Genomic DNA, 23,144 nt, shown 5'->3' on the forward strand with positions numbered 1-23,144 from the left:
GGCATTTCCACCGCCATTTCTCACATAATTAATTTTACAGACACAAAAAGATCCCGCCATGTCGAACGAATAATTTGTCTGTCGGCATTTATACCATTTTACCGGCATTTCATGTTTTCATCAGCCAGGTCGTGACTTTCTTCATGTGTCAGGTAATTCATCCACATGAAATGGTCAGATGGAAACGTGGTTAGTGATGAACAATAAATTGGTAGTTCTAAAGAATCTACATGAAAGACCGATTCATCCATTCAGTCTTTTAGGATAAAATCTTTATTTCACAATAACAATAAGGAATTCATAGCAGATTACTCATATTTCAAACATCATAAAATACTTTCTCTAATTACACATTAAAAGTATAGTTATACTACTAAAATCCTACATTAGTGATTACAAATTACAAAAACATTAAGTTTGCGAAAACATACACTATTCTTAAAATTCATATGGTCTATAAAATGTTCACGATGTTGGGTCATTGCAACCAACATTGGCAGAGAATTGGTGATTTCTATGTGAAAGAGATGTTGCCACTCAAAAATAGTTTTTGCTGCATTCGATTTTTGACAAGTCCATTTAGGTTGTTGAGGGGGATGTTCCACTCTAAATACAAAGAGATCACCTGGTGAATAGCTGCAGCAGATCGCAGTGGGGTCGGATTTTGAACACCTCGGCTATGGCAGTGAAGGAGTCACACAGTCGGTCAGTCCCCTCAGCCTGGAGGAGAACAGAGATAGGACAGACAAGTTATAACAGCAGCATACATTACCATACACACCAATAACAGTATAAGCGGAAATAGCAGTGAAAAGGTGGCTTAATTACATCAGAAATCATTAGTCTTTGGCTTAAATTGACTGAATAGTTAGATCAAGACGTGTGTATTTTCTGATGATGATCTCCTTGGGGGAAAATACACATGTATTCCACTTACAGCAGTGAGTTTCCTGAAGAGGAAATGCTCCCTCTTTCCACTCGTTTGCGTTTTTAAAGGTGACCCTTTTCTGAATCACGGCTTTGATGCACTCAACCACCAATCTGCGATGGGCCTTGCTGGTCATCTCCTAAACCCATCACATACTGTAAATACAAGATACAACACATCACTGTCACACAAGATCCAGAAAAACAATTCTGAGAGGGCTCTGAGGATTAGAGTACTTCCTTTTTAGACTATTGATAGACTCCCTATTAGCAGATGTATGGTTATACATTAGCCATATTTGGTCAGAGAATTTATGAATGAACATATTCTGATTTACAGTGAAATACCTGTGGGACTCAATTGAATGTCTGACAGTTGTTGATGATGGTAGTCATGTACTGGACGTAGCACTGAGTGAGCTGCCGGTCTCCCAAGTGGTCTTCCTTTTCGGCGATCACCTCTTCTCTGTACCTGAACATCCAATATTTGACATTTGTAGATGAGATGTACAGTACATTGAATTCCCTGAGATATGTTTACTAACCTCAATGTGAAGCCATTATCACAATTATTAAGACAACTTTTTTCTGAGCCTTCTTACTTGATGAGGAATGAGTTCATCCGTTTTAAACATAGGACCTGCTCTTTGAAGGTCTCGTTGATCTGGGCACTCACAAAAATCAGATGTGAGGAAAGAGAGGAAAAACTGATTTCAGATGATCTCTCCTGACAATATTAACAATAGATGTATAGTACAAACTAGAGCCCTTGCTGTGGTACTTATTCAGACAAGAAACAATTCTCAGGTCTGGTCAAATACACATGTACGAAAAAGTAACCAGGAATGGAAATTAAGCTAACTCGAGGATAGTACTTTTCGGCACCGATTTTGGACCCGGGCTAGTACGAATAGTGGCCTACTAGCCTAGCTGGACAGTGCCCAAAATCCTGAAGTTCCATAATTGAAAGTAACCTTACTGTTGCATCTCTAGACCACTTAGGTTCCCCTTGTTGTTGGTTAAAGAAATTCAGGCTGATGCGACAAATAGGAATACGGTATACAGTGGCTTGCAATAGTATTCACCTCCCTTGACATTTTTCCTATTTTGTTGCCTTACAACCTGGAATTAAAATTGATTTTTGGGGGGTTTGTATCATTTGATTTACACAACATGCCTACCACTTTGAAGATGCAAAATTTATATTTTTTTGAAACAAACAAGAAATAACTTGAGCGTGCATAACTATTCACCCCCCCAAAGTCAATACTTTGTAAAGCCACCTTCTGCAGCAATTACAGCTGCAAGTCTCTTGGGGTATGTCTCTATAAGCTTGGCACATCTAGCCACTGGGATTTTTGCCAATTCTTCAAGGCAAAACTGCTCCAGCGCCTTCAAGTTGGATGGGTTCCGCTGGTGTACAGCAATCTTTCAGTCATACCACAGATTCTCAAATTGAATTGAGGTCTGGGCTTTGACTAGGCCATTCCAAGACATTTAAATGTTTCCCCTTAAACCACTCAAGTGTTGATTTAGCAGTATGCTTAGGGTCATTGTCCTGCTGGAAGGTGAACCTTCCGTCCCAGTCTCAAATCTCTGGAAGACTGAAACAGGTTTCCCTCAAGAATTTCCCTGTATTTAGCGCCATCCATCATTCCTTCAATTCTGACCAGTTTCCCAGTCCCTGCCGATGAAAAACATCCCCACAGTATGATGCTGCCACTACCATGCTTCACTGTGGGGATGGTGTTCTCGGGGTGATGAGAGGTGTTGGGTTTGCGCCAGACATAGCATTTTCCTTGATGGCCAAAAAACTAAATTTTAGTCTCATCTGACCAGAGTACCATCTTCCATATGTTTGGGGAGTCTCCCACATGGCTTGTGGCGAACACCAAACGTGTTTGCTTATTTATTTCTTTAAGCAATGGCTTTTTTCTGGCCACTCTTTCGTAAAGCCCAGCTCTGTAGAGTGTACCGCTTAAAGTGGTACTGTGGACAGATACTCCAATCTCCACTGTGGAGCTTTGCAGTTCCTTCAATGTTATCTTTGGTCTCTTTGTTGCCTCTCTGATTAATGCCCTCCTTGCCTGTTCCGTGAGTTTTGGTGGGCGGCCCTCTCTTGGCAGGTTTGTTGTGGTGCCATATTCTTTAAATATTTTAATAATGGATTTAATGGTGCTCCGTGGAATGTTCAAAGTTTCTGATATTTTTTTTTATAACCACTCCAACAATCAGGCCTTTATGGTAGAGTGGCCAGATGGAAGCCACTCCTCAGTAAAAGGCACATGACAGCCCGCTTGGAGTTTGCCAAGAGGCACCTAAACGACTCTGACCATGAGAAACACGATTCTCTGGTCTGATGAAACCAAGATTGAACTCTTTGCCCTGAATGCCAAGCGTCACGTCTAGAGGAAACCTGGCACCATCCCTACGGTGAAGCATGGTGTTGGCAGCATCATGCTGTGGTGATGTTTTTCAGCGGCAGGGACTGGGAGACTAGTCAGGATCGGGGGAAAGATGAACGGAGCAAAGTACAGAGAGATCCTTGATGAAAACCTGCTCCAGAGCTCTCAGGACCTCAGACTGGGGCGAAGGTTCACCTTCCAACAGGACAACGACCCTAAGCACACAGCCAAGACAACGCATGAGTGGCTTCGGGACAAGTCTCTGAATGTCCTTGAGAGGCCCGGACTTGAACCCAATTGAACATCTCTGGAGAGACCTGAAAATAGCTGTGCAGCGACGCTCCCCATCCAACCTGACAGAGCTTGAGAGGAGCTTTAGAGAAGAATGGGAGAAACTCCCCAAATAGATTTAGATTTTAGTCATTTAGCAGACGATCTTATACAGAGCGACTTACAGTTAGTGAGTGCATACATTTTTTCATACTGGCCCCCCGTGGGAATCGAACCCACAACCCTGGCATTGCAAACACCATGCTCTACCAACTGAGCTACACGGGACAGGTGTGCCAAGCTTGTAGCGTCATACCCAAGAAGACTCAAGGCTGTAATCGCTCCCAAAGGTGCTTCAACAAAGTACTGAGTAAGGGTCTGAATACTTATGTAAATGTGATATTTCCGTTTTTTATTTCTCGTTATTGGTTATTGTTTGTAGATTGATGAGGGAAAAAAACTATTTAATCAATTTTAGAATAAGGCTGTAATGTAACAAAATGTGGATAAAGTCAAGGTGTCTGAATACTTTTCAAATGCACTGCATGGCTCCATTCAGAATCAAGCTAACATTAGCTAACTAGCTATGTAGCTTAAAAATAGCTTGCAAAATAACTTTATCTAATCAATTTTGGTAGCTAGTATCAGACCACAATGTTAGAGTTACAAACTTTTAATAACAACGACTTGGACAATAGCTACCAAAAACTTATTACAAAGAACAAAAAAGCTTGCTACCTAGCCATAAAAAAAAGACATTTAAAGTTACCCGTCATGACAGCTGGGATTAATTGGTAGACATTGCGCCATCAGTCTCAATGGTAAACTGGTAACACACTTCGTGATTGACAGGTAGTTGCGCCAGAGAACACAGCCCATGTGAGTCTACACAGTCTACACTGCTCAATGCGGAGAGTTTGCGCTGCAAGCTGACAACACAACAACACAGGAGCACCATGTCATTCGCTCCTGCTTGCTGCAGTAAGGAGAGGGATGCAGCTAGATAGTGTAGCCAATATCAGGCCAGGGTGACAGCGAAAGCACATTTATTGTAGTGATTTAAGGGCTCTTCAGGAAGACTGACTGAACTGAACTGACTGAACCGAATCTGTTCATCTCCACTTGACTCTCGCAGTGCGACAAACGTAATCAATTTGGGCACTAGGCGTGTATAGCCGAGAGGCAGCTATAACTCTGAGGTAGACATCTCGCTCGTTCTACTTCTTCATCTAGCTCAACAGCTACTCGATAGCTCCCCCTGGCGGGGCCGTCCAGGTGCACTATACAGTCTGTCTTGGAGCCCAGGGACGTCTCACTCGTTCAACTTCCGCATTTACTGTAGTTCAACATACACTCGAGGGCTCCCCCTGGTGGGGCATCCAGGTGCCCTATGCGGTCTGTCTTGCATGGAGGTATCTGTCAGGGTCATGGCTAGCATGCTAACTAACCATCATAATGGGTTTGGTTAGCTAGCTAATGTCATCAGCAATGACTGTATATACTGTATATGTCAGCGAGATTAGCATCTGAATTCGAATGATTTTGAGTGTAATACAGTTGATCGGTGCCTATGGTATGAACGTACACTAGTATGTGGACACCTGCTCGTCGAACATCTCATTCCAAAATCATGGGCATTAATATGGAGTTGGTTCCCCCTTTGCTGCTATATCACCCTCCACTCTTCTGGCAAGGCTTTCCACTAGATGTTGGAACATTGCTGCAGGGACTTGCTTCCTTTCAGCCACAAGAGCATTAGTGAGGACGGGCACTGATGTTGGGCGATTAGGCCTGGCTCATAGTCGGCATTCCAATTCATCCCAAAGGTGTTTGATGGGGTTGAGGTCAGGGCTCTGTGCCGGCCAGTCAAGTTCTTCCACACCGATCTCGACAAACCATTTCTGTATGGACCTCGCTTTGTGCACAGGGGCATTGTCATGCTGAAACAGGAAATGGCCTTCCCCAAACTGTTACCACAAAGTTGGAAGCACAGAATCGTCTACAATGGAATTGTATGCTGTAGCGTTAAGATTTCCCTTCACTGGAACTCAGGGGCCTAGCCCGAACCATGAAAAACAGCCCCAGACCATTATTCCTTCTCCACCAAACTTTACAGTTGGCACTGTGCATTCGGGCAGGTAGCGTTCTCCTTGCATCCACCAAACCCAGATTTGTCTGTCGGACTGCCAAATAGTGAAGTGTGATTCATCACTTCAGAGAACCAATGGCGGCAAGCTTTACACCACTCCAGCCGACGCTTGGCATTGCGCATGGTGATCTTAGGCTTGTGTGCGGCTGTTTGGCCATGGAAACCCATTTCATGAAGCTCCCGACGAACAATAATTGTGCTGACATTGCTTCCAGAGGCAGTTTGGAACTGGGTAGTGAGTGTTGCAGCCGAGGACAGACGTTTTTTACATGCCCGAGGACAGATGATTTTTACGCGCTACATGTTTCCACTTCACAATAACAGCACTTGCAGTGCAGCTCTAGCAGGGCAGTTTGACGAACTGACTTGTTGGAAAGGTGGCATCCTATGACGGTGCCAAGTTGAAAGTCACTAAGTCTTCAGTATGGGCCATTCTACTACCAATGTTTGTCTATGGAGATTGCATGGCTGTGTACTCAATTTTATACACCTGTCAGCAACGGGTGTGGCTGAAATAGCCGAATCAACTAATTATATTCTGCGTTTTATTCATGCAAGCATTATAACATGATTATAACCCAAAATAAATGTGTAATGACATGTATATTTAGACTTCGGCTGGACTTGGTAATTGCTCAAGTTAGCCAGTGGAGTATTGCATGCTGGGAGTTGCAATGCAGTCTGGGAATCATAGTATAACTGGTTATATTATAAAGTGGTGATATTTTCTTAGTAATATTTTTAACACTTGACCTCAAAACACAATTATCTGCGCTTGTATGATATAAACTCTGTGATGGTATTGTATTTGGTAGGTTTCCCAGCTAGCACCAGGGATCGGGCCGAACTCGGTTGAGCGTCAGCATCAGATGGATCTGCACAGCTGTACTGAGACTGAGGTAGGCATGGCAGGTAGCTGAGATGGGAGTAAGTCTGAGATGGATGAAGGTAGTTGGATCAGTGATGTGTCTACCTATACGACTGTACAGATTCCTTTGGGGAAAAGGTTCAGAAAAGGGGATGAGGGTGGATTTACCACAGATGGGGACATAGATGGAAGTGGGGAATCTAGAAGAGCAAACAGGCAGGGAGATGAGGTACAGGAGAACAAAGTAATGGTGTTTTTTTCTGAGCCAACCAGTCAAATATTACATCCGATAACGTTGTCAAAGGCCATCAAGTACAGATATACAGTTGAAGTCGGAAGTTTACATACACCTTAGCCAAATACATTTAAACTCAGTTTTTCACAATTCCTGACATTTAATCCTAGTACAAATTCCCTGTTATAGGTAAGTTAGGATCACCACTTTATTTTATGAATGGGAAATGTCAGAATAATAGTAGAGAGAATTATTTATTTAAGCTTTTATTTCTTTCATCACATTCCCAGTGGGTCAGAAGTTTACATACACTCAATTAGTATTTGGTAGCATTGCCTTTAAATTGTTTAACTTGGGTCAAACATTTTGGTTAGCCTTCCACAAGCTTCCCATAATAAGTTGGGTGAATTTTGGCCCATTCCTCCTGACAGAGCTGGTGTAACTGAGTCAGGTTTGTAGGCCTCCTTGCTCGCACATGCTTTTTCAGTTCTGCCCACAAATGTTCTATAGGATTGAGGTCAGGGCTTTGTGATGGCCACTCCAATACCTTGACTTTGTTGTCCTTAAGCAATTTTGCCACAACTTTGGAAGTGTGCATTGTCCATTTGGAAGACCCATTTGTGACCAAGCTTTAACTTCCTGACTGATGTCTTGAGATGTTGCTTCAATATATCCACATAATTTTCCTTCCTCATGATGCCATCTATTTTGTGAAGTGCACCAGTCCCTCCTGCAGCAAAGCACCCCCACAGCATGATGCTGCCACCCCCATGCTTCACGGTTGGGATGGTGTTCTTCGGCTTGCAAGCAACCCCCTTTTTCCTCCAAACATAACGATAGTCATTATGGCCAAACAGTTCTATGATCAGTAAGAAAGGGGAGGGTTGAGTAGAAAGCACTACGGTGCTGTTAGAGTTTGAAGGGAATCTTCCGAGACGAGTACACCTATCATTCATCAGCTTTTATGTTAGGGACTTTGTGCCAGCAACACTTTGGTGCTTTAAGTGTCAGCGCATGGGACATGTAGCTAGCATCTGTAAGGGCAGAGACGTTGTGTGAAGTGTGGGGGACCACATGAATATGGAAAGTGTGGGGTGGATGCCAAGGCAAGGTGCTGTAACTACAGCGGGGAACATAGTGCTGCGTCTGGGGGATGTATAGCACAGAAGCAGAAAACGGAGGTACAGAGATATAAGATCACAAACAAGGTAACGTATGCTGAAGCAGCACGGAGAGTTCAAAGTACAGAACCTGTGAGGAAATTGGGGCAGCGGCCTCCGATGGAAGGGGGAGGTGAGGGAGTAGCACAAACTGGGGTCTCCACGAAATGTGACCATCAGTGTGCGGTCACAAAATAATTGTTGGTGGTGAACAGGGTTGACTTCTTGGCGTTCATGTGTTGTGTGATGAATATGAGTGATCAGGTTAAGAAAAAGTCTGCACGCATAGATGTGGTGGTCCGCGCGGCCAAAGATTTCCTGGGAATAACAGAAGCAACTGGAATAATGATGCATGAGATGTTGAATCAACCAAGAGGTGATGGGTTGGAACAACCTATTTAGTCTGTTTTTTACTGTCCTTCAATGGAACGCTTAATAGCTAACGGGCAGGAGTTTAAGAAGTTTGTATATGACATGGCTCAAACCTCAACTGGAGTTCGTGATTCCGGGATTCAGTTCGGTATGGTGCGATAGAGTGGAGGGGTCGGGTGGGGGTTCTACTACGTTCGTTAAAGAGGGGATGGCGTACAGAGTATCGGAGATACAGGATTTGGAATGTGTGGGGATAGAAATATGTAAGAATAGAGGTAACATAGTAATAGTTAATTTCTATTACCCCTGCAAACCTCTCATGTTAGCACAGTTAGAAGGGATTGATAAGATGTGTAGGGGTAGGAAGTTAATATGGTGTGGTGATGTTAATGCCCATAATTAAATATGGGGAAGTACGCATAAAGATAACCATGGGAGTATAGTTGAAGAATGTATGGATAACAGGGGGTTAGTGTGTGTTAATGATAAGAGGGGGATGAGAATCAATGTGGTGAGGGTTACAGAGTCATGCTTGGACTTGACATTGGCATCTGTGGCGGTGGCAGGGAGGTGTGAATGGGAAGTGATGAGACAAACCACGGTAGGGAGTGATCATTTTCCGGCTCGATCTAAGGTCAATATGGGTGTGTGTGTGCAGAGTAGAGGCAATAACATGAGGTGGTGCTGTTAGAAAGCTAACTGGGATATGTTCAAGTACCTGTGTGAGCGGGCGGGACAAAAGCTATCAATGTGGCATGATCTGTGGATGAGTGCGCTGAGGCAGTAACGTCTGTAATTATATCAGCTGCAGATGTGACCGTTCCAGTGGGTTCGGTGGGAAGGAAGATGGCGGGTGGTGCCATGGTGGACAGATGAGTGCTCAAAGGTGGTGCAAGAAAGGGATATAGCTCTATGGGGTACTTAAGAATGGCTTGACAGAAAGGAATCTCATGGAGTATCAAAGGAAGAGAGCGATGGTGAAAAGAACGATTAATTTTGCTCCACTAGAGGGATGTAAATTGGTGCGGTTTGGAAAATGTTTTAAAAAATGATGGGAAAGGGTACAAAATGCTGGAATTACAGTGTCGGTAGAAGGAAACGTCACATCTGTATCAAGTCAAGAGCACCCCCACAGCATGATGCAAAGCACCCCCACAGCATGATGCTGCCACCCCCGTGCTTCACGGTTGGGATGGTGTTCTTCGGCTTGCAAGCAACCCCCTTTTTCCTCCAAACATAACGATAGTCATTATGGCCAAACAGTTCTATGATCAGTAAGAAAGGGGAGGGTTGAATAGAAAGCACTACGGTGCTGTTAGAGTTTGAAGGGAATCTTCCGAGACGAGTACACCTATCATTCATCAGCTTTTATGTTAGGGATTAATTTTGCTCCACTAGAGGGATGTAAATTGGTGCGGTTTGGAAAATGTTTTAAAAAATGATGGGAAAGGGTACAAAATGCTGGAATTACAGTGTCGGTAGAAGGAAACGTCACATCTGTATCAAGTCAAGAAAAGGCAAATGTCCGAGGTGGTCAGGATTCAGGAGAAGCTATGGATGCAGAGTTGTCTATGTTTGAGATGACAAGGGCGTTGGAGGGCTGCGGGCGGACTGCTCCTGGAGAAGATAGGGTGTGTTTTGTGATGTTTAAGCATGTACCGGACACTGTGATGGAAGCAGTGTTAGGGTTGTATTATAAGGTGTGGAGGACTGGGGTGATACCTGTTGGGTGGAAACGTGTGGTGCTGTTGTCGTTTGTAAAACCAGGTAAAGATCCCGCTAGGGTGGGCAGTTACAGGCCTATCACGCTGACATCCAACATGTGTAAGTTTGATGGAAAAAATTATAGTGAGTAGGATGATGTATTTCTTGGAAGTTAGGGGTTTGATGAGCGGAGCACATAGTGGGTTCAGGAGAGGGAGGTCTGCCATGGATGCCCTGGTGACAGTTCATACAGAGATTGCCAAGGACCTGACAATAAAAGAGGTGATGAGTGTTATGTATTTTGACATTGAGAAAGCTCACGATACCATGTGGAGGGAAGGGTTGTTGATCTAGTTGAGTGCATTGGGCATTGGGGGATGTCTGTATAATTGGACTTCCTGTTTGATCGAGTCACACGGGTGAGGGTGGCGTCAGAATTGTCAATGTGGTTTGAAGTGGACAATGGTACTCCTCAGGGAAGTGCGGTTAGTCCGGTGTTGTTCACCCTGATGATAGATTACATATTTAAGGAGGTCGAACAGTGAGTGGGTGTGGCCTTGTATGCTGATGATGGGGCTGTATGGAAGAGAGGTGGGAATGTGAAATATGTGATGAGGAAGATGCAAGAAGCTGTGGGAGTTGTGGTCTCTAACATGGGGGTTTAGGATGTCTGGACTGCGGCCAAGTCCTGCATTATGGTGTTTTCTAGGAGGAAGGTTAAAGATGTTAGGCTGCAAATATATGGTCAGGATATAGTTGGAGTGTCTGAGTTTAAGTATTTAGGTATGTGGTTTGATGAGAGACTTACGTGGAAGAGACATGTTGAGTATATTGAAATTAAGTGTAGAAAGGTGCTGAACCTCATGAGGGAAGTGGCAGGATATGATTGGGGGTCGGATAGACAAACACTGTTGTATATGTACCAGGCATTGATCAGGTCATCTTTGGATTATGGGTGCTTTGTATATGGATCAGCAGCCAAAATGGTACTACAGCGCCTGGATAGAATACAGTCAAGGGCCCTGAGATTGTGTGTGGGATCCTACAGGATGACACCTGTTGAGGCATTGTAGGTGGATAGTGGGGAATTGCCACTGCGGATAAGGTGGGACAAACTTGCATTAGCATACTGGGCGAGGTTGAAAGGGAGTTCAGAAGGATATCCTGCGGTCACGGCAACTGGGAAATGCTGGGAGCGAGGAGTGGGTGCGCAGAGGGCTTACGGGTGGACCATTGGCGGGTGGACAATTGGGCAGAAAGTGGTAGAATTTGGACTGGGGAAGAAAGAGACAGGGCCGGCAATTGCATTTGGGAACGTTCCTCTGTGGTTGTTTCCGAAACCAAGTGTAGATGTGGTTATAATTGAGGGTAGGTGAGAACGGGGTGAGGACGTGAGACAGTGATAATCATGTTTATTTGTTTTTAAGGATATATACAGATGGTTCCAGTTCCATGGATCCAGTCAGTGGTAGGGTGGGGGCAGGGTTGTATATCCTAAATTTCAATGTTAGAGTATTTAAGCGATTAACGGATTATGTGTCAGTGTTTGCGGCTGAGTTAAAATCAAATCAAATTTTATTTGCCACATGGCCCGATATACAACAGATGTAGACCTTACAGTGAAATGCTTACTTACAAGCCCTTAACCAACAATGCAGTTTAAAAAAAAAAGTGTTAAGTAAAAAAAAAAAAAATGATAGAGCAGCAGTAAAATAAAATAACAGTAGGAGGCTATATACAGGGGGTACCGGTACAGAGTCAATGTGCGGGGGCTCCAGTTAGTCGAGGTAATTGAGGTAATATGTACATGTGAGTAGAGTTAAAGTGACTATGCATAAATAATTAACAGAGTAGCAGCAGCGTAAAAGAGGGGGGTTGGGGGGGGGACAATGCAAATAGTCCGGGTAGCCATGATTAGCTCTTCAGGAGTCTTATGGCTTGGGGGTAGAAGCTGTTAAGAAGCCTTTTGGACCTAGACTTGGCGCTCCGGTACCGCTTGCCGTGCTGTAGCAGAGAGAACAGTCTATGACTAGGGTGGCTGGAGTCTTTGACCATTTTTAGGGCCTTCCTCTGACACCGCCTGCTATAGAGGTCCTGGATGGCAGGAAGCTTGGCCCCAGTGATGTACTGGACCGTACGCACTACCCTCTGTAGTGCCTTGTGGTCGAAGGCCGAGCAGTTGCCATACCAGGCGGTGATGCAACCAGTCAGGATGCTCTCGATGGTGCAGCTGTATAACTTTTTGAGGATCTGAGGACCGATGCCAAATCTTTTCAGTCTCCTGAGGGGGAATAGGCTTTGTTGTGCCCTCTTCACGACTGTCTTGGTGTGTTTGGACCATGATAGTTTGTTGGTGATGTGGACACTAAGGAACTTGAAGCTCTCTACCTGTTCCACTACAGCCCCGTCAATGAGAATGGGGGCATGCTCAGTCCTCTTTTTTTCCTGTAGTCCACAATCATCTCCTTTGTCTTGATCACGTTGAGGGAGAGGTTGTTATCCTGGCACCACACGGCCAGGTCTCTGACCTCCTCCCTATAGGCTTTCTCATTGTTGTCAGTGATCAGGCCTACCACTGTTGTGTCGTCGGCAAACTTAATGATGGTGTTGGAGACGTGCCTGGCCATGCAGTCATGGGTGAACAGGGAGTACAGGAGGGGACAGAGCACACACCCCTGAGGGGCCCCCGTGTTGAGGATCAGCGTGGCAGATGTGTTGTTACCTACCCTTACCACCTGGAGGTGGAGGTGTTTAGTCCCAGGGTCCTTAGCTTAGTGATGAGCTTTGAGGGCACTATGGTATTGAACACTGAGCTGTAGTCAATGAATAGCATTCTGACGTAGGTGTTCCTGTTGTCCAGGTGGGAAAGGGCAGTGTGGAGTGCAATAGAGATTGCATCATCTGTGGATCTGTTGGGGCGGTATGCAAATTGGAGTGGGTCAAGGGTTTCTGGGATAATGGTGTTGATGTGAGCCATGACTCCACAGAGCTGGCTTTACGGAAGAGTCATTGCTTAAAGAAAAAAATAAGCAAACACGTTTGGTGTTCGCCAAAAGGCATGTGGGAGACTCCCCAAACATATGGAAGAAGGTACTCTGGTCAGATGAGACTAAAATTGAGCTTTTTGGCCATCAAGGAAAACGCTATGTCTGGCACAAACCCAACACCTCTCATCACCCCGAGAACACCATCCCCACAGTGAAGCATGGTGGTGGCAGCATCATACTGTGGGGATGTTTTTCATCGGCAGGGACTGGGAAACTGGTCAGAATTGAAGGAATGATGGATGGCGCTAAATACAGGGAAATTCTTGAGGGAAACCTGTTTCAGTCTTCCAGAGATTTGAGACTGGGACGGAGTTTCACCTTCCAGCAGGACAATGACCCTAAGCATACTGCTAAAGCAACACTTGAGTGGTTTAAGGGGAAACATTTAAATGTCTTGGAATGGCCTAGTCAATGCCCAGACCTCAGAATCTGTGGTATGACTGAAAGATTGCTGTACACCAGCGGAACCCATCCAACTTGAAGAAGCTGGAGCAGTTTTGCCTTGAAGAATGGGCAGAAATCCCAGTGGCTAGATGTGCCAAGCTTATAGAGACGTACCCCAAGAGATTTGCAGCTGTAATTGCTGCAAAGGGTGGCTCTACAAAGTATTGACTTTGGAGGTTGAATAGTTATGCACGAACAAGTTTTCTGTTTTCTTTGTCTTATTTCTTGTTTGTTTCACAAGAAAAAATATTTTGCATCTTCAAAGTGGTAGGCATGTTGTGTAAATCAAATTATACAAACCCCCCAAAAATCCAATTTAATTCCAGGTTGTAAGGCAACAAAATAGGAAAAATGTCAAGGGAGGTGAATACTATTGCAAGCCACTGTATACCGCATTCCTATTTGTCGCATCAGCCTGAATTTCTTTAACCAACAACAAGGGGAACCTAAGTGGTCTAGAGATGCAACAGTAAGGTTACTTTCAATTATGGAACTTCAGGATTTTGGGCACTGTCCAGCTAGGCTAGTAGGCCACTATTCGTACTAGCCTGGGTCCAAAATCGGTGCCGAAAAGTACTATCCTCGAGTTAGCTTAATTTCCATTCCTGGTTACTTTTTCGTAGCAAGTGAGATGTCTACCTCAGAGTTATAGCTGCCTCTCGGGTATACACGCCTAGTGCCCAAATTGATTACGTTTGTCGCACTGCGAGAGTCAAGTGGAGATGAACAGATTCGGTTCAGTTCAGTCAGTCTTCCTGAAGAGCCCTTAAATCACTACAATACATGTGCTTTAGCTGTCACCCTGGCCTGATATTGGCTACACTATCTAGCTGCATCCCTCTCCTTACTGCAGCAAGCAGGAGCGAATGACATGGTGCCCCTGTGTTGTTGTGTTGTCAGCTTGCAGCGCAAACTCTCCGCATTGAGCAGTGTAGACTGTGTAGACTCACATGGGCTGTGTTCTCTGGCGCAACTACCTGTCAATCACGAAGTGTGTTACCAGTTTACCATTGAGACTGATGGCGCAATGTCCACCAATTAATCCCAGCTGTCATGACGGGTAACTTTAAATGTCTTTTTTTTATGGCTAGGTAGCAAGCTTTTTTGTTCTTTGTAATACGTTTTTGGTAGCTATTGTCCAAGTCGTTGTTATTAAAAGTTTGTAACTCTAACGTTGTGGTCTGATACTAGCTACCAAAATTGATTAGATAAAGTTATTTTGCAAGCTATTTTTAAGCTAGCTAGCTAGTTAGCTAATGTTAGCTTGATTCTGAATGGAGCCATACAGTGCATTTGAAAAGTATTCAGACACCTTGACTTTATCCACATTTTGTTACATTACAGCCTTATTCTAAAATTGATTAAATAGTTTTTTTCCCTCATCAATCTACAAACAATAACCAATAACGAGAAATAAAAAACGGAAATATCACATTTACATAAGTATTCAGACCCTTACTCAGTACTTTGTTGAAGCACCTTTGGGAGCGATTACAGCCTTGAGTCTTCTTGGGTATGACGCTACAAGCTTGGCACACCTGTCCCGTGTAGCTCAGTTGGTAGAGCATGGTGTTTGCAATGCCAGGGTTGTGGGTTCGATTCCCACGGGGGGCCAGTATGAAAAATGTATGCACTCACTAACTGTAAGTCGCTCTGTATAAGAGCGTCTGCTAAATGACTAAAATCTAAATCTATTTGGGGAGTTTCTCCCATTCTTCTCTAAAGCTCCTCTCAAGCTCTGTCAGGTTGGATGGGGAGCGTCGCTGCACAGCTATTTTCAGGTCTCTCCAGAGATGTTCAATTGGGTTCAAGTCCGGGCCTCTCAAGGACATTCAGAGACTTGTCCCGAAGCCACTCATGCGTTGTCTTGGCTGTGTGCTTAGGGTCGTTGTCCTGTTGGAAGGTGAACCTTCGCCCCAGTCTGAGGTCCTGAGAGCTCTGGAGCAGGTTTTCATCAAGGATCTCTCTGTACTTTGCTCCGTTCATCTTTCCCCCCGATCCTGACTAGTCTCCCAGTCCCTGCCGCTGAAAAACATCACCACAGCATGATGCTGCCAACACCATGCTTCACCGTAGGGATGGTGCCAGGTTTCCTCTAGACGTGACGCTTGGCATTCAGGGCAAAGAGTTCAATCTTGGTTTCATCAGACCAGAGAATCTTGTTTCTCATGGTCAGAGTCGTTTAGGTGCCTCTTGGCAAACTCCAAGCGGGCTGTCATGTGCCTTTTACTGAGGAGTGGCTTCCATCTGGCCACTCTACCATAAAGGCCTGATTGTTGGAGTGGTTATAAAAAAAATATCAGAAACTTTGAACATTGCACGGAGCACCATTAAATCCATTATTAAAATATTTAAAGAATATGGCACCACAACAAACCTGCCAAGAGAGGGCCGCCCACCAAAACTCACGGAACAGGCAAGGAGGGCATTAATCAGAGAGGCAACAAAGAGACCAAAGATAACATTGAAGGAACTGCAAAGCTCCACAGTGGAGAATGGAGTATCTGTCCACAGTACCACTTTAAGCCGTACACTCTACAGAGCTGGGCTTTACGAAAGAGTGGCCAGAAAAAAGCCATTGCTTAAATAAATAAATAAGCAAACACGTTTGGTGTTCGCCACAAGCCATGTGGGAGACTCCCCAAACATATGGAAGATGGTACTCTGGTCAGATGAGACTAAAATTTAGCTTTTTGGCCATCAAGGAAAATGCTATGTCTGGCGCAAACCCAACACCTCTCATCACCCCGAGAACACCATCCCCACAGTGAAGCATGGTAGTGGCAGCATCATACTGTGGGGATGTTTTTCATCGGCAGGGACTGGGAAACTGGTCAGAATTGAAGGAATGATGGATGGCGCTAAATACAGGGAAATTCTTGAGGGAAACCTGTTTCAGTCTTCCAGAGATTTGAGACTGGGACGGAGGTTCACCTTCCAGCAGGACAATGACCCTAAGCATACTGCTAAATCAACACTTGAGTGGTTTAAGGGGAAACATTTAAATGTCTTGGAATGGCCTTGTCAAAGCCCAGACCTCAATTCAATTGAGAATCTGTGGTATGACTGAAAGATTGCTGTACACCAGCGGAACCCATCCAACTTGAAGGCGCTGGAGCAGTTTTGCCTTGAAGAATTGGCAAAAATCCCAGTGGCTAGATGTGCCAAGCTTATAGAGACATACCCCAAGAGACTTGCAGCTGTAATTGCTGCAGAAGGTGGCTTTACGAAGTATTGACTTTGGGGGGGTGAATAGTTATGCACGCTCAAGTTATTTCTTGATTTTTTTTATTTTTTTATTTTGCATCTTCAAATTGATAGGCATGTTGTGTAAATCAAATGATACAAACCCCCCAAAAATCCATTTTAATTCCAGGTTATAAGGCAACAAAATAGGAAAAATGCTAAGGGGGGTGAATACTTTCGCAAGCCACTGTAGCTAGCTAACGTTAGCTACCCTAGTCTGACCTCAAGAGTAACCTAACGTTAGCTGACATAGCTAGTTAGCAGACGATGATAGCTAGCTAAATGTCTACTGGCACCTGGACATGGTATGCCTCCTGTTAGAGGCTAGGGCTGACAAGATGTACACAGCCCTCATGGAGGATTGTATGGTGAGTACAGACACACACTGGCTGCTGTTGGAGAGCGGGGCACAGGTCAACATGCCTGCTGACTCTTTTGCGTCTCTGCTGACGCTGGCGGCCTGTTGGGGACACGTACTGTATAGCTGGCTGCCATGCTAATCGAGAGGGGCACCAACCTGGAGGAGGTCAATGATGAGGGATACAATCCACTCATGGAGGCTGCACGAGAGGGCCAAGAGAAGATGGTGGCCCTGCCAGACACTCACCGACTCCTATCCTTAGGTAGCCCCCATAGAGGTAGATAAAGGACTCATCTGTGCCATTATAGCATCTGAGACAGCATGGGCAGTGCCATTGAGGCTATCTATTTTAATGTAGTCAGTTTTCTTTTTCACCATTGGCTGATCCCTCCTGATGACCCGGTTGGACATGACTCCAACAGGGCCACCAGCAGGGATCAGCCAATGAAGTTGGAAGTCCCACCCAGTTGACTGCATTCAAATGGTGGAAGTACTCAATGGTGCTACCCATGCAAATACGGCCTTTTGGCCACTAGAGGCCTCTATCATTCTCTCTGGTAGCCCCCTGCCAGACACAGCTTTTGTCAAGACCTGTGGTTTTGTTGATAGATTTTACCTACCATATTGACCGTCCAAGCTCAGTGTTGAGGCAAAATATGAAACTCCTCTTTTACGTTCATAATCTCATTGAGTTTATGTAAAAGGTACAAGCTAGCTTTTCCCAAATAAATTGAAATCATTGTTCTGGGGTCAATAGCCAACAGTGGGAATAGATTAGTGCTCTTTTAATGTGCGTTCCAAGCAGAACCATTTAAAATCCTCCTTCTGTTGTATCTGTTGTCTGCAGGTGCCAACATCAACGCTCAGACAGAATAGACCCAGGAGACGGCCATAACTGGTGCTGGCTGCAGGTGAGCAGAACTTCCTAACTGGACAGCCTCTCTGTTTGGCTCTCTCAAACCAAACTCTACTGACCTCTATTTGAGATTCTATCATCCTCAATACTTACATTATCAAAATTAACTTGGTTATCACCAAAACCAACATTTCCTCAAGTTTTTCTTTGTTATCCTTAACACACACACAACCCTCTGTGTGTAATTTGACACCTGTGTTTTTCTCCTCAGGAGCCAATGTCCACACCACCACGGCGGCGGGGAGACACGGCGCTGATGTTCACTTGTGAGAACGTACACACAGACGTGCCCATAGGGCTCTGGTCAAAAGTAGTGCACTTTATAGGGAATAGGGTGCCATATAGGATGCAACCTGGGTGTTGTTTAGATGCATGACTCCTTGAATAGGCGTTTCCATGTGTCCGTTTTACTCACGCCTGTCTTTCTGTTGCAGGAACATGAATTGGAGGGGGACAGAACCCCCTCTAATGAAAGTCAAGAAGGACCAATGTTTAATGAGGTAATTTGCACACTCCAAATTGTAAGCATTGGGCATCCTACTTTTGTGTCGTATAGTTATTAGGAAATTCTGGTCAGTTTACAAATATTATGTCTTGTTTTATTTTTGCCCTGTCACATGTTCTAGCCTAGGGCAATGTAAATATGCATGTATTTTTGCTAATACAGTCTTCTCACAATTGGTAAAATGTTTAGCTTGATTGCACATTAATTTAGATGTTTTTGTGTGCAAGAAAGGAGATCCATGAAGTGAACAGGGACAGCATCTCTAATCCTGAGTTCTCGTCAAGTAAAGGTAAGGGGGGCTCTACACTCACAATTCTACTTAGTTCAGGAACTAAATGGGCATTCTTATGGAGAAATCAAATGTCTTAGTCAACTGAATTGAGATCGAATTAATTGGTAACTCTTGACTTGCTCTGGCTCCTCCCAAGTTTGGACGGGGCAGTGCATTTCCTCAAAATCAAGGGTGTCCCTGACAGTTGGAAGATGGACATGAGAGAGATCTTTACATCATCCTGCATCGAGGAGGACACCGAAGGAAAAGAGAGTGAAGAGGAAAAGGATGTGCTAAGGGTGGTCACACCATTGTGGTGTCCTACCTCCTCGACTACCCCAACAACATCCTGTCAGTCCCCGCGCCAGACCTATCTTAGCTCACACACCCCTCCCATGACACCTTTAGCTGGTTTACTAACAGACAAACAACTACTGTACTTCTGCAAACATGTTTATTTATTTGTCTGGATGGTGTTGTATTGACACCAAGTTGATAACAAATATTGATACCAAATATACTTTTGTAATATCTACTTACATCTTACCTAACCCAAACAGACTCCATGAGTTCGATTCCAAGCCCTGGCCATGGTTCTGCCTCCCTAAGAGCCAGACAGAGTACCCTCCAACATCACAACACCTCCACTCGTCAACACAAAAGGTCAGTCCAATAGGTCTAACTTTGTTAATTCCCTGACCAAGAAGACAACAAGACACCAGTTGACTGCACAAGGCATCAACGCATTACAGGTAATGATTACTGTATACTGTATGGTACAACCTTGTAGCTAAATGGTTGTGTTGTCCTGTGTGGCTGTCTCAGGCAGCTCCAAGCAGTGGCTGAGCCCCCTACAGGGTAACCCCGTTGATACAGACAGTCCAGACAGAACTGCTGCCCCCTTCCACCCATACCAGACCGTGGAGTGCACCGTGAAAGAGACGGAGGGCAAGCTGAACGAGCTGGGCCAGAGGATCTCAGCCATAGAGAAGGCCTAGCTGCAGAATAAGAGGATGATCCTCAAGGAGCAGTTCACCAAAGAGTACATGAAGGCCAAAGGCCTGAAGGATGACCCGTGCAGCCCTTGCAGACCAGCTTCGTACCTTGGCCACCCAGCAGTCCAGACGTTAGTACGGAAGACTACTCCGACAGCTCTAGCCCTGACTTGCTGAGGCTGATGGTGAGCCAGCAGCAGATGTTGGGGCAGCAGTTGACAGGCATGGGACAGGGCCTTCTCAACCAGACCCCCAACGGACTAATGGTGGCCTTCCCCACACAGGACAACATCATGGCAGGTATGTGTGCAGTTACGATAGAAGCTGGTTCTCCCTTAATTCTTTGTTCCTTAATTCAAAAAATAGAGACAGTGTTCCGTCCCCCATCCTTTTCCTTAATGCTGAACATGGTTTCAATACATTTTCAACATAATTCACAACTGGTTTTAAATTAAATCTTTAATTTAATTTACGCTGAACAAAAATATAAACGTAAAGTGTTGGTCCCATGTTTCACAAGCTGAAACAAAAGATCCCAGAAATTTTCCATTCACACAAAAAGCGTATTTGGCAAAATAAATTAGCTACATTTTTTCTACATGTTAGCCCCATGGTGGCGGTGGGGTTATGGTATGGGCAGGCATAAGCTACGGACACGAACACAATTACATTTTATCGATAGCAATTTCAATGCACAGAGCTACCGTGACAAGATCCTGAGGACCATTGTCGTGCCATTCATCCGCCACCATCACCTCATGTTTAAGCATGATAATGCACGGCCCCATGTCGCAAGGATCTGTACACAATTCCTGGAAGTTGAAAATGTCCCAGTTGGCCTGCATACTCACCAGGCATTTCACCCATTGAGCATGTTTGGGATGCTCTGGATCTACGTTTATTATGATGTGTTCCAGTTCCCGCCAATATCCAGCAACTTCGCACAGCCATTGAAGAGGAGTGGGACATCATTCCACAGGCCACAATCAACAGCCTGATCAACTATATGTGAAGGAGATGTGTCACGCTGCATGAGGAAAATGGTGGTCACACCAGATACTGACTGGTTTTCTGATCCACACCCCTACCTTTTTGTTAAGATATCTGTGACCAACAGACACATATCTGTATTCCCAGTCATGTGAAATCCATAGATTAGGGCCTGATTTCCTTTGAAATTGTTGCATGTTGCGTTTATATTTTTGTCCAGTTAAATATGATGTATTTTTTATTTGAAGGTTGACTCTTATTAACAGCTCTCTCGCCCCCGTGACAGTAGCGGTGAGCAGAAGAGTGCCTATGTTGAACACTGCAACCTCGCCCATACCCACAGCTCAGACGCCCATCAACACAATGTCCCCACCCTCCATGCTCCCCCTCTAGCCCTCTGTGGACATCGATGCACATATACATCACACCACGTAGCTATATTTTTATATTTAGATGTCCATCTTTCAGGGAACTTGATAATTTGTGTGTAGAAGTGGGAGTCTGTATCTGTGTATGATGGTGTTGGAGAGTAATCTCTGTCCCCAGGGTTCACTCCTCTAACCCTGGCTGCTACAGCGGGTCATGTTGAGGTGGAGATCCTGCTGGGTAAAGGAGGGGACATCGAAGCCCAGTCTGCGAGAACCCAGTCTGAGAGAACAAAACACACAATATTGTTTCTCTGGACAATATTGCAAAACATGTTGATGCTCCTCTTAGTATCACTGAAGGTCTTACATGTGTTGACTCATACTGCTTTTTGTATTCCTTTGCATGGGTGAACTGGATGTATGCCACACACCACTAATTTGAGCTGAAGTGAAAGAGGTGGCTGCCGCTGTGGTCCATGTTGTGTCTACAACCGTCTCCACACTGACAGGAAAAGACAAGCATTGCTGTGAAGGATCCTACCCAATCCAAATGCTTCAAATGGCACAATTACATAAGAGGCTGTCTGTTTGACAGGTGTTTATCAAACGGAAACCACCAGAACACTATCCCTCACAAGATAGATTTAAAAAAGTGAATCAAGTGATTGTTTGATTGAAACAGTTTTATCATAAACTAATGATAATATTTTGTTAACCTTTTCTGATATGATTTTATGAATCCTTACTGCTGTCTTTAGGTTAGTCTTGTCTGACACAAACCCTTGTTGCTGAATGCATTGCTAATACTGCCCCCAAAACATTGCCATTCCCATGCTGTTTCATTATGTGTATCTTCTCATTAATCATTTACATAAACGTATGTGTGTGCTACGTTGTGGTATTTCTTTCCTATGTTGATAGTTGCAATGGTCAAAATAACAAGCATTACAAATGTATTTATACATTTTATTGATTTGATTTTGGTCTCGGTGCCAATTCCCACATAAGTTGTGTACTCTGCAAGGTTCTCTGTATAATATTACTTGTTGATGAAAAGGAAATCATATGATGTAAAATATATATATACTGTATGTAGCTGTAGAGGGATAAGTGTGGACCTATGCCACCCCAGGTTTAAACAAGAGAATGGGGAACACTGCCTATTAATACAGTACAATAGAGGTTTGTAAATCTGGTGGGAGCTCACAATGTTTAACCAGGGAAGAGGCTGAGACTAGAATAACTTTGTGGAATTTATTTCAAAGGTAGAGTCAGTGATATGACATAGATGCAGGCACAGATGCGTCCGTTCTGTTCAGAGGCAACTTAACATGAGTTGGGCTAACACAAACAAAGGGGTGGGTTAACAGCATGACCTTGTGTTTAATGTATATATGTGCCTTGACAATTAATTTTATGACATTACATTTACATTTTACATTTTTAGTCATTTAGCAGACGCTCTTATCCAGAGTGCATACATAATAAAAAATAAATAATAAAAAATCATACTGGCACCGAGAACAAAATCAGCCAGGGTTGTGGGTTCGATTCCCCCTGGGGTTTTATATTACTATTGAAATAAAATATAGATAAATAAAACATGCATGACAAATCGTGGGACTCTTATGTTGAAATTGGAACTCGCAGGACTTTTATATTGGCATGGCAAATTCAGGGACTTTTAATTTGAAATGGGAGTTGTAGGATTTATTTTGGCATGACAAATCGAGGGACTCTTATTTTGAAATCAGAAATCTCAGGATTTATTTTGGCATGACAAATTGAGGGACTGTTATTTTGAAATCGGAAATCACAGGACTATTTTTGCATGACATTTAGGGAGACTCTTATTTTGAAGTGTGCTACATCCAGCTCATTGTTACATCCTGCTAGATGCTGGATGTAACT

At 44.2% G+C, this 23,144-nt stretch overlaps 1 long non-coding RNA gene across 1 annotated transcript; it reads right to left on the reverse strand.

The window, feature by feature from the left end:
- Positions 1–402: 402 nt before the first annotated feature.
- Positions 403–1,839, reverse strand: LOC121547052. The gene is made up of 4 exons (XR_005996483.1): positions 1,530–1,839; positions 1,276–1,399; positions 938–1,083; positions 403–720 (listed from the first exon to the last, which is right to left on the reverse strand). It is a non-coding gene; the product is annotated as an uncharacterized LOC121547052 (long non-coding RNA).
- Between the last annotated feature and the right edge of the window lie 21,305 nt (positions 1,840–23,144).

This window comes from Coregonus clupeaformis, chromosome 31 (assembly GCF_020615455.1).
Source record: "Coregonus clupeaformis isolate EN_2021a chromosome 31, ASM2061545v1, whole genome shotgun sequence".
Classification (NCBI taxonomy): domain Eukaryota; kingdom Metazoa; phylum Chordata; class Actinopteri; order Salmoniformes; family Salmonidae; genus Coregonus; species Coregonus clupeaformis.